This window comes from Rhincodon typus, chromosome 34 (assembly GCF_021869965.1).
Source record: "Rhincodon typus isolate 14 chromosome 34, sRhiTyp1.1, whole genome shotgun sequence".
Lineage (NCBI taxonomy): Eukaryota > Metazoa > Chordata > Chondrichthyes > Orectolobiformes > Rhincodontidae > Rhincodon > Rhincodon typus.
The window spans coordinates 21,049,998-21,062,979 of record NC_063365.1 but is presented as its reverse complement, the minus strand read 5'-3'; the positions used below and the strand labels follow the sequence as shown (position 1 = coordinate 21,062,979).

Below are 12,982 nucleotides of genomic sequence, written 5' to 3'. Positions count from 1 at the left end.
GAATGTTCTGTGTTCTGAGGAAGGGTCACCAGAACCGAAACGTTAACTCTATTTTCTCCTTCACAGATGCTGCCAGACCTGCTGAGCTTTTCCAGCAATTTTGTTTTTGTTCCATGTTCTGTTTCTACTCTGTTCAATTTATATCATGAGATTAGTGTAAATTTCAACAAAGAATTTCAGTCTGTCCTCAACTCGTGAAACCTTCACTCGCACCTTGAATACTGCTGGACTTCTCTGTTTAACCACTGTCCCCCCACCCTGATCCTCTGAAGACTTGAGGATCATCCAAAGCTCTTCTGCCCATAACCTCACTCGCATCAAGTCACTGACACCCATAGGCCCCCCCAGCTCCACTTGTTCTCACTGACTGGCATTGGTTCCTTGATTTAAAAATTCCCATCCTTCCTTACAGATCCCTCCTTATCTCTGTAACCTTCTCCAGTCCCTACAACCTTCCAAGGTCTCTGCACTCTTTCAATGCCGGCCTCTCATGCATACTCATATGACTTTCGTCCATCAATGGCTCGGTCTTCAGCTGCTTGGAATGCCCAAGTTCTGGAATTCTCTTCATCTCACCTCCCACTCTTTCTTTAAGATGTTGCTTAAAACCTAAACCTTTCTTGTTCAAGTTTGTTGTTGCTTGCTGTAGTGTGGATTGGTGCCAAATTTGGTTTGATAATGCTTGTGTAAAGCATCTTGGGAAGTTAACCTCACTTGGGAGGTGCCATATAAATGCAGGTTTTTATTGCATTTCGAGAATAAAAGTAAGTGGTGAAGAGCAGCAAACTATTCACTGAAAACTGATCAGGGTGAAGTTATCCTATGCCAGGGGATTTGTATCAATTACAAAACGTGACAGATAATTTAATCCGCTGACATAATTAAGACTTGAATATATGAAACACAAATACTGCTTATAGATAAATTGTCGGGAATGTTTGCTGCTGTCAAAGAATACTTTGGGCAAGGTATTGGCAAAACTTAAAATCCACAAGTAGTCTCACATTCCAAAATGGCATAAATGACACAATTGACTAATTGTGTGGGGAAAAGAAAGATGTAAAAGATTTCATCTGGGTTGGAGGTACAGCCAGCAAGAGTGAAGGGCAACAGTCTGGGAATTTTAATAGGGATCCCTCTTTTTGGCCTCTCTTACAACAGATTCAGAGTCTGTTTTCCAAACAGAAAGCTGACTACACAGAGGCACCGCCGAGCAGCTGTTAAATGCTGTCGAAGGGAATCGGAGAAACCATTTCAGGAGAAGAGATTTATTATGAAGCGCAGGGCGAGTTTGGAGGGCCAGAGAGGGAAAGCTGTTCCGAAATTTTAAAAATATTGATCAGTGGTTCTTGCAAAAGGTGTTCTCTTAGGGAGTTGATCTAAAAGACACTTGTCAAAAAAAAAAACATGAGTCTTTCTGGTCTGAAGCAACAATTTCTGTTTGCCACCTTTCACCTGTTAAGTGATTAAAACTGTTATCCTGTTCAGGCGGAAAAGGGGTGATCTTGTTGTACTAACAATCGGGCTTTTCATCTCACTGCTGTTGATGAGATCTTCCTTGAGGCAGACTGTGTGTTGGAGGTACCTACAAAACCACAGCAGTGACTGGCTCCATTGTATACGAAACACTTTGAGACAGTCCAGGACCACGTGATTAGGTGCTTCATAAATACTAGCCTGTCTGTTCCTGATCCGAGGTTAGATGGAAGTTTTTCTGACGTGTGACCAAACAATTCTTTCAATGTCACTATTCCCAGCAGAGCCAGAATGAATAGCTGGATACAATGCCAAATGTCATGAAGACCAGCTAATCTTCAAGCTGTCCTCAAAAGATTGCTTCTGACAAGAAGAAACTACAGTCAGTGTCTGCAAATAAACCTGATGGAAGTCTTATTGATCAAGTGGAGGGTGTGGACTCACCCCTCCCCTCACCCAAACCCTTCTTACTTCTCAAACAACATCCCAAAAACAGATGATCTGGCATTTTCTGTTGGTTGGAGCTTCCCGAGGGCAAATTGGTTATCAGATTACCTGTGTTACAACTGAAATTACGCTTTGAAAGTAGTTCTCTGGTTGTACTTGTTTTTGGAGTGAGTAAAACTATGAGATAAGCGCTTTCCAAAGTGGTGGTCACAACTCCAAGTGAGATCTCAAGCGAAAACTGTGGACTCATGAGATCCCAGGCTGCAATAGCCATCATGGAACTGAGATGAGGTCATGAATGCTGTCTCATGCTAACAGACCCTCATTATTCATTTGTCTGGGAAGGGGGTCCTCAATGTTTTGAAGCCACAATAATGAGATCACAGTGGGAAGAAGTTTTGGAAACATTGCTTAAGGTGGTTTGTTTGGTGGACCTTATTTTCTAAGTCTTTCCGTTTGCATTAGGAAGGGTGCAAGGGTTGTGTTTGCTTTTTCTTGCTTGCTAAGTCATGGCAAGAATGTAGTGGAGGTGGTTCTTTGTACCCAAGGGACCAAGTTCCTAAAATCACTGCCCAGAATAAATGGAAATTGGGGTCAGTTTGAAAACTGGCATGACTTGTCATCAGTGTGGCAAGGCATTAAATTGGCACATGGATGGGTAGTGACAGCGCAGTGAGATGTGGGCTTATTGCTGCGACTCCCCCAAGCCACCAACCTCGTGATCTGCCCCGTGCAAATATGGAGAGGTGCCAAAGCAGAGGGCAGGTGCTTCCCCCAGTGGTGACACCCTTCGGTGTTTCCGATTCTGTGTCTCCCCCAGGAAAACCCGAAAGGAGAGTGAGCCAGTCCAGAGTTAGTGTTGCACACTCAATGGAGATCACTGACAGAGCAGCATCAGTGGAGGTTTCTGTGTGGAGAAGCTGACACACCCCTCCTCAGGGTTACCTTTGAAAGTAGCAATGTCACTGTGTGTAGTTTCAAAGTGATTCAGTAAAAGTAGTTTTGAGTTGGTAACCAGCTGGGATGTGGTGTTTTTTTTTCTGTGTTACTGACCACTTTGTCTTGCCTAATGCATGGGATCCCCACAGAAATAACTCCACGTAGGCTGGTATCCTGTCACCAAGTCACCCTTCACTTACACATGAATGGTCTTGACTATAATACTGCCTCAGATGGAGTCAGGCACCAGAGTGTCAGTATCCCTGACTGTCCGTCAATCTTTTTATGTCAGCCAGGGCTCCCTGATTGGACCAGATTAACAGCCCCAACTGGGGAACTCTGATTCTATGAAGTCCAGCTGGTTGACCTCCCTGCACCCACGTTCCCGTGTACAAACAAAACATCAGCAGCAAAAATATACAGAGATTTCCACAACCTCCAAACCTGCCAAAGCTCTGCAGCCAATGGAGTGTTTTCTGGAGTGCAGTAGTAGTGGGGAAATTGTGCAGATCTGACATTTATCCCAGAGATTCGGTCGATGAGCCTCCGCCCATGCCACCTCGCCCACCATCCTGCAATATTCATCTTGCAGCATCCTGCCTTCCCACATTCCCAGCAAATTCATCCTGAGCCTGACCTTTCATTAAGCCCTCCCAGAACCTTCAGAATCCGACAGTGGTCGTTCCAATATGAAATTGTGTTGACCCCCCCCACCACCTCAGTAGGCAATTGTAAGAAGGTATGGGGATACCAGAATGAAAGAGCCTCATCTTTGGAAGTTTTTTTTTCCTTTATTCATTCACGGGATGAAGGCGTCACTGGCTAGGCAGTATTTATTTCCCATCCCTAATTGCCCAGAGGGCAGTTATGAGTCAACCACGTTGCTGTGGGTCTGGAGTCACATGTAGGCCAGATCGGGTAAGGGTGGCAGCTTCCTTCCCTAAAGGGCATTGGTGAACCAGATGGGTTTTTCCTGACAATCGACAATGGATTCACAGTTATCATTAGAGATATTCCAGATATTTGTTGAATTCAAATTCCACCATCTGCCATGGCAGGATTCGAACCAGGGTCCCCAGAACATTGTCTGGATCTCTGGATTAACAGGCCAGCAATAACACCACTAGGCCATTGCCTGTTTCCTGTTTATTCCTTCTGGGCAGTGGAGTGCTCCCACTGAAATTCACAATCTCTGTTGTGAGACAGAGAGAACAGTGCTAGGAAAAAGATGGCAGCCAAACCAGCAGTGCCAGCGTATTTAAAACACAGATTTCATAATGGCTGAGAAATGCTCTTCTTGTACAAGAATCCTCTCCGTCACAGCAAATGACCAAAAATTATAATCAAATAATGGTTCACCTGTAAAGGCCTTTGCTTTATATACAAGGACCTCGGTTTGGTGTTTTGTTAAGCGATCATATGGTGCAGATTGGATTCGAGCAAAAAGCTCTCCCAGCATCCTGGCTAACAGGAACAGACAGCACCTTGAGCAGGCAAACTGGATCTTGCTGTGCGACATGGCCACTGCACTCGCCTGGCTCCAGTTCAAGAGCAGTTCAATCCTTGAGCTTTGGAGCATCCTGAGAAACCATATACAGCGCTAAAGAAATGCAAGACCTTCTCGAGGGTTTCTTGTAAAATCAGATTGTTGGGTGTAGCTGGTTCGATGAATGGTTAAGAGGGTAGGGCTAGACTTTTTTTTTTAAACTCATTTCCTGCTGTGGTGCACTGCAAAATTAATTTTCTTGCTTCAAGTGGCTTTAAGTTCCTGCCTAGCTGTTGCTTGTGCAGTGATTCTTTGTACCTTATTCTTTACTACCCAGTTAGCTTTAGGATTTGTATTAGGAACAGAGCAGCCTCTTGGGGCTGTTTGGTCCTTCTGTGTTTGCTCAGGAATATTACCTACAGACTGAAGGCACGATGAAGATAGAATCTAACAGCACTGTGAGGCCATTCAATCCACCACACCTGTGTTGGGCACTGTCAAAGAGGTTGAATGGTTTCATCCTACACATCCCTATGGTTTCCGCACAGATCTCCAAATTACCTCCCTTCAGGTTCATGCCCGCTTACCTATTTAAAAAAGGCTCTTGGAAATTGGTTTCATCACCCTTTCAGGTGCTCCAGACTTTATTATCCCTCTGTACAAACAAAAAAACTCCTCATTTCCTCACTGCTTCCTTTGCCAATTTATGTTGTCACATTTTGGATCTCTGGCCCATTTGCCAGAGGAAATACATCCCCGATTCCTTGTTTTATCCCTCAGACTTAAAACTCCATTGTTTCCATAACCATCATTTCCTTTTGTTAGGCCACACCTGGAATATTGCAAGTTGTTCTGAGCCTCAGAGTTTGGGAAGAATGTATTGGTATTGGAAGGAGGCTAGTGTAGATTTACTAGAATGACACACGGACTCCAAGGATAGAGTTACGAAGAAAGTTTGCACACGTTTTGTGTTCTTGTTGAATAATTTCTCCTTTAGCTTGATGTGGAGGTGCCGGTGTTGGACTGGGGTGAACAAAGTCAGAAGTCACATGACACCAGATTATAGTCCAACAGGTTTATTTGAAATCACAAGCTTTCGAAGCACTGCTCCTTCATCAGGTGAAGTCACACAGACAAAAGGAGTAGCGCTCTGAAAGCTCATGATTTCAAATAAACCTGTTGGACTATAACCTGATTTCATGTGACTCCTTTGACTTGTTTCACTTCCTCTAAATAAAAGGTGTGGCAATGTGTCCCCATCACACTGGTCTCCTGGTGGGCTGTACAGAACATTCTTTGTTCCAGACCTACTCAGGGGATGGAGGGTCTCTTCTCCAACTCTTTCTCCAATACATTGATGATCACATCTGTTAAGTTTCCTGCTCTAGCCCGGAACTCAAAAACCTCATCACTTTTCCTTCCACTTTCCACCCTTCTCTACACCTCTATCAGGTCCAGCTCCAAAACTTCCCTTTTTTGTTAATAATGAAACCAAACTACTACAAATGCCTGGGACCTGGAATAGGAACAGAAAATGTTCAAGAAACTCAGCAGAACTGAATCAGGGAACAGTCTCTGCTGATTGAAATCATATCTGACACATAGGAGGGTGGTTGTGGTTGTTGGAGGTCAGTCATCTCAGCTCTAGGACATCTCTGCAGGAGTTTCTCAGGGTAGTGTCCTCGGCCCAACCATCTTCAGCTGCTTCATCAATGGCCTTCCCTCCATTATAAGGTCAGAAATGGAGATGTTCACTGATAATTGCACAATGTTCAGCATCATTCACGACTTCTCAAATATTGAAGCAGTCCATGTCCAAATGCAGCAAGACCAGGACAATATCCAGTTTGGCCTATCAAGTGGCAAATAATTTTCACATCATACAAGTGCCAGGAAATAACTTTCTCTAACAAGAGACAATCTAACTATCTCCCTTTGACATTCAATTGTATTACAATTGCTTAATCTCCCACTACCATCATCCTGGGAGCCAACATTGACCAGAGCAGAATGGACTGTCCATTTAATAGTCTGGCTATGACAGAAGGTTAGAGGATAGGAATCCTGTAGCTGGTGACTTACCTCCTGACTTCCCAAAGCCCGTCCACCATCTACAAGACACAAGTCAGGAGTAGGATGGAATACTCCCCACTTCCCTGGATGGGTGCAGCTCTCAACAATACTCAAAAAAAAAAGCTGAATAAGATTCAGATCAAAGCAACCCACTCAATTGGCACCATATCCACAAACATTCACTCCCTCCACCTCTAACAGTTTTTACATACTAATGCTACTATGTACAAGATGCGCTGCAGAAATTCACAGAAGATCCTTCGACAGCACTTTCCAAACCCACAACCACTTCCATCTAGAAGGACAAGGGCAGAAGATACAAAAGGGAAGACCACCAACTGCAAGCTCCCCTCCAAGCCACTCATCCTGACTTGAAAATATATCACTGTTCTTTCAGTGTTTCTGTGTGAAAATCCTGGAATTCCTTCCCTAATATCACCCCCAAGGACTGCAGGGGTTTAAGAAGACAGATCACCACCACTTTCTCAAGGGGCCATTAGGGATGAGCAATAAATGTTGTGCCAGCCAGCTGTATCTGCATCCCTTGAACGAGTATTAAACCAAGTGGATGTTTATCAGATTAAACACCAGTCTCTGTTATATAGATAGCCAATGGAGAGAGAAAGTGAAGTTGATGAGCTCAGATGTGTGTGGTTAATGATTTAATGTAACTGACCATGACTCAGCAGGAGTGCTATCACCTCCACAGTCGTGGTGTTGTGGTTTCTAACACTCCCAGTGCAACATTAAAGGAAGACAACCTTGGTGGAAATCCCGCCATCCCTCTCAGGTGGATTTAAAAGACTTCAGAGCTCAAAGAAGAACAAGGGAGATCCCCCAGTGCTTTACACAATATCTATCCTTGGTTGAACATCACAGAAACACGGCACAGTGGTTCAGTGGTTAGCACTGCTGCCTCACAGCGCCAGGGACCCAGGTTCAATTCCACCCTCGGGTGACTGTCTGTGTGCAGTTTGCACATTCTCCCTATGCCTGCGTGGGTTTTCTCTGGTTTCCTCCCACAGTCCAAAGATGTGTAGATTAGGGTGGATTGGCCATGCTAAATTGTCCACAGTGTTCAGGGATGTATAGATAAGGTGGGTTATAGCGGGGTGGGTCTGGGTGGGATGCTTTGTGGGTCAGTGTGGACTTGTAGGGCCGTAGGACCCGTTTCCACACTGTAGGGATTCTGTGATCTATGAAAAAACCGATTGCCTGATCATTTATACTTGTGGGAGTTCCTGTATGCAAAATAACTACTGTGTTTCCTACGTGACATTTCCGTGGTTGTTCTCAAATCTAAACATTTTTGGGTCCATGTGGATTGATACCAAATGACCTTTTTCACTCACATCTATTCTCTATTCAAGTTATTGCTGATTAATAATTTTATCTCCTGGACGACATTCACATTGCACAAAAGGAAATCAAATCGTAAAGTCCAAACATATGAAGGTTAGGTGGATTGGCCGTCCTAAATTACCCATAACATCCAGGGATGTGCAAGTCAAGTGGATTAGCTGTGGGAAATGCAGGGTTGCAGGGTAAGTGGGTGAGAATGGGTGTAATGCTCTTCACATAGTTAGTGTGGACTTGTTGGGCTGAATGGCCTGTTTCCACACCGTAGGCAGTTCTATGGTTCTATGAAATTTCCATCTAATTAGGGCAAAGAGAACAGTGAATCACCAGGCAAAGGTGGTGTTGTGGTAATGTCCCTTCCTCTGGGCCAAAATGTTTGCATTCAAGTCCCACGTGTCTGAATGGTTGATTTTAAAAGGTATTTACATTTCCATTTAAGATTTAACCCATTATGCTGGCACACTCATGTGGTTTCCATCAAACACAATAAGACAAGATGCCTAGCATTTTGAGGAATTATTGATTTAGACTGGTGTTGTAAAATTTTTATTAAGTTGAATAATAATTGTTGACTCATAATTACCATAGATAGGATATTCTCAAGGTTTCCAATTGAAATACAGTGTCTTCGCAGGAAATTAGTTACTTTGAGTTTGCCTTGGCAGCCATGTTTGGTGTGTCGCAATTTTTAATCTTTTTCCATTGATGCAGAGGCACCTAAGGAAAGAAATACTGGCATTGGAGACAATCCAGAGAAGGTTCATTACATTGTTCCTGGATATTTCTGGAGAGGAGAGGTTGAGTAGGTAGGCCCCACACTCATTGTAGTTTAGGGGTTTGAGAAGTGACCATATTGAAACATACCAGAACCTAGGGGGAGTCTAGAACCAGACGGCATAATTTCAGAATAATGGGTCACCCATTTAAGACAGATGAGGAATCCCTTCTCTCAGAGGGTAGTGAACCTGTTGAATTGTTACCACAGAGGGCTGTTAAGGCTGGGTCATTAAAGTAAATTCAAGGCTGAATTAGATTTTTAATCAGTGAGGGAATCAAGGGTTATGAGGAAAAGGCAGGAAACTGGAGCTGAGGATTATCAGATCAGCCATGATCTCGCTGAATGGTGGAGCAGTTATGATTGGACAAATGGCCTAGTCCTGCTCCTACATCTGATGGTGTCCAAATGGAAGAATTCCGAGATGATTGCTTTAGAATAACATTATCAGCAACATGATCCTGGTGCGTTCAATCCATGCATCCATTGTTTCTGTGACATGCATAACTGTTGTCATGTGGCACAATGAGGGTTTGGTCCCTTCGCTCTACTCTGGAAGGAGCTGGGACCTGGTGGTTATTGGAAACATTGAGAACAGAGTATTCCACGATAAGCATCAACAATATTTTGGAGTTCTCTGTTAATCGAGGCATGTGCTGAAGCCTAAGTCATTACCATGTTATAGAAGTCATAGGATAACTGAAGGGGCCGTTCAACCCATCGAGTATGTGCACATACAAAAAAAAAACTGAACAATTCGGAGTAAAAGTAGATTATTCATCCCCTTGAGCCTGCTCCATCATTCAATAACATCATGGCTGATTTGTTTATGTTTTGAATTCCACATTCCCACCTACATGTCCCAATAGCCTTTGATTCCCTTGCAAACAGAATATCTATCCCCCTTGGCCTTTGTACAGCAATTGAGTTACACCCATTTTTTTCCCCAGATCCCTGTCTTTTCTTTCTTCTCCAACTATTGACACTCCCTCTCTCCCAAAGTAAGGAGATTTTTGCAAGCAGAGTGCAATCTGTGATGGTTGTGTGTGTGTGTGTATATCTAGAGTCTTTTAACATCAGGAGGTTGTTGCACTGCTGCCACCACTCCATTCTGGCTGACCATGAATTTCTCCTGCTCTCACTGCCTGCCATTGATGTGTGTTGGAAAGATTTGGAGGTTGAATAAATCAACCAGGTTTGGCTGCATTATGAGCATATCTCCCTTTGCCATCAAATCCTGGAGTGTCATCCAAATCCAGAGCCTCTGGCCCAGAGGCTGTGCTCCTGATCTAATTCTTTTTCGAAGGTGACAACTGAATTTGTTTCATCATGCAACCAGACATTCCAGATTGTAAACTCTCATCATGCAAGAAGATTAATCCTCAAGCCTCTTCCTTTTGCTTAAGGACATTAGAACTGGAAGCATGTGTAGGCCATTCGGGGCCCTCAAACCTGCTCCACCATTCAATAAGATCATGGTTGATTTGTCAACCATTCTAATTCTGTGTCCTCTGTTTCCAATGTTTGAATGGTCAACCATTTCTCCTTAAAAGCATGAATGGTTTTGAGAGGGTAAATAAGCACCTGCATCTGATTTCTCCTTCCCAACCAACCCCAGCTTCTCCAATCTGCCCAATGACTGTACCCCCTTATAGAATCATACAGCATGGAAACAGACCTTTCGGTCCAACTTGTCCATGCTGACCATTCTACAAAAAGGCTACTCTACCTTTGCAAGGTCCTCAAAGTGTGTGTAAACTATCAAAACTTCTGAATGCGTGGAGGGAGAGGTTTAAATCCCTGTGACATGTAATAGCTTTGAGAATCTGTAGACTGACGTATTGCTGCTCCTTTGATCTACACATTCCCTAATCACTGGTAGTTGTCACATGGGCAGCGCGGTGGCTCAGTGGTTAGCACTGCTGCCTCACAGCACCAGTGACCTGAGTTTGATTCCAGCCTCGGGCAACTGTCTGTGTGGGTTTGCACATTCTCCCCATGTCTGTGTGGGTTTCTTCCGGGTGCTCCGGTTTCCGCCCACAGTCCAGAAATGTGCACGTTAGGTGGATTGGCCATGCTAAATTGCCCGTAGTGTCCAAGGATGTGTAGGTCGGTGGGTAAGCCATGGGAAATACAGGGTTAAAGGGTGGGGGATAGGTCTAATTGGGCTGCTGTTCAGACAGTTGATGTGGCCTTGATGGGCCAAATGGTTCTGCTTCCACATCATTGGGATTCTATGTCTACAAGATCTGTGATGGAAGGTGCCAAGACCTTTTGCCAGCTCCAATCCACAAGCGATGCCACCCCAACAGCTGACAGGAACAGGACTTGGTTCAATGAGGGAAGTAACAGTCTACATATTATTTGCCTTTCTACCAGTAACGCTTTGAAAACACCCAACAGCAGACCTGACAGCAATGGAAAATGTTATATCATGTGTTTCCAAAACTGGGACGTAATGTGTGAGCAAAAAAATGTACCCGATGAGATTGAATGCCAGAAGTCGAACGTGTTAACCTCGAAGCATAACTTTCCACACAGTGTTTCCTAATACACGAGAAAAGGAGGGTGGGGAAAGTTTGAGAGACAAAAAGATAAACCAGATCAGTGTATTTGTACGAGACAAGTTAGGGGTTGGGGGCAACAATGATATTGCGTGGTAAATTTCAGGTTTAAGTTCTTTACTTGAAAGCTCTGATGTAATGGCCTTTGCGGGGGTGGGGGGGGGGGAGTGTGGGCTGTGCACGGAGGCAACTCATTCATCAGTGTGCGTAGAGCTCAGGTGGAAAGATATTGCTGTCATGTGGTCTCACATTTCGTTTATCATTGAAAAAAAAGTCACGTTGAAATAGGATTGAGGAAGGGTGTAGCCTTTCTGCTCCGTTCTAGCCCCTCTTTGTACACAAACATTTGGACTCTGTTTCCTGAAATAGGTTTAGCGCTCTTCATTTGCTTTCAAAAAGTGGATTGCAGTGTCCAAGTCATTATTTAAACTGTGGCTATGGTATGCCAGAATCCAGGACAAAAACATCAGATTTCCACGCACTTAAACTCAGCCACACGAACATCTACTGCATTATTTGAAAGTATAATTCTACTGAAAAAACAATAAGGGAATCTCCTACAAAAACAATGTGCATTTGTATACTACCTCTCCCACTGTAAAACATCTCAAAACTCTTCACAGCAGTGAGAGAGAAAATTTAACACCAATCCAATAAGGAGGTACTGAGACAGGTGACACGACACCTGCCCAATCAGGTAGCTTTTAAAGAATATCTTGAAGGAAAAGTGGGAGAGGTTTAGGGGAGCAAATTGCAGAGCCTAGGCCTGTACGGTTGAAGTTGTGGCCCCTGCTGACGGTCTGAAGTCACGCACAAAGACCACCATCACACACTGTTATTGCAGGACTGCATAGTGTAACTTCAAAGATTGTGGAGCTTATATTGTCCGTTATACAGAGTACAACTCACAAACAATAGTATTTACCATCGTTTTGTGAGTACCACAGAGAGAGATGTGCACAAATTTAAAACCCTGAACTTATCATTCGGCAATCATTTCAGAAACTTACAGAAATGCCTGCTAAGAAAGCAGAAACATAGTTTAGTCAGAGAAAGACAGGCACACGTTGGCGGAGTGTTTCTGCAGATTCTAACAGACAGCTTCTGAAAGAGCATTATTCTTGGGAGGGTGAATAAACCTTTTGTGTTGTGCCGTTCTGCTGCATGTCACTGTTAAAGAGTCACTGTGGCCAGCTGCCATTTTAGCTCTGCTGTACAAATAGAGGGTCCCCACCCTCCAGATAATTAGTTAACTAGAAGAGAAAACAAAATGTACTAAAAACAGTCAGTGCATTGTAGGCAGGATGCTCGCTGTCCTGTGTGGGTGGGTGCGTGTGGGTGGTGTATTTAGCCAAAAGACACTCTGTCATATTGTTGTAGATGCAAATGTAAAGAGAAACGATTAATGATCCAGAGTTCAAAACTTACAAGCAAATGAAGCTGTTCTGCAATTACTCACTACACTTTAGGATTACATTCATTCTCTTGTTCAGAACAAAGGCCTTAAAAACGGACTAGCAAAGTGAATAGCGACAATAATATCAACTATTCCAAAGATCCCACACTATCCATTAGCAACACAAGAGAACACAGATGTAATTTATGTCTGTAACTATTACTGTTTCATACAACAATATCCAAATATTAATTTAGTCAGCAAAAAACTGCCAGAGAGTTAAAACTTTTTATTGTAAATCTGTAGTTTAGTGCAAACAACAGTTTCCATATTTCCCTTTGCCCCATGTTCCTTGTCCAGAAACCAACTGTGAAGAACCCAGCTCCTTTGTAGAAAAAAAAGACTCATCACAACAAGGTGCAGAGCTGGATGAACACAGCAGGCCAAGTAGCATCATAGGAGCAGAA

At 43.6% G+C, this 12,982-nt stretch overlaps 1 protein-coding gene across 2 annotated transcripts in view; it reads right to left on the bottom strand.

Moving 5' to 3' along the window:
- The window catches only part of vsir (V-set immunoregulatory receptor), a 57,363-nt gene that overhangs the window by 40,897 nt on the left and 3,484 nt on the right, over nucleotides 1-12,982 (bottom strand). The window contains exon 2 of one of the 2 annotated variants that reach the window (XM_048616341.1): nucleotides 11,036-11,102. The exons of the other annotated variant lie outside the window; for it this stretch is intronic. The gene's annotated coding sequence lies outside the window, so the exon portion shown is untranslated. The remainder of the gene's footprint in view (nucleotides 1-11,035; nucleotides 11,103-12,982) is intronic. 2 annotated transcript variants of the gene reach the window in all.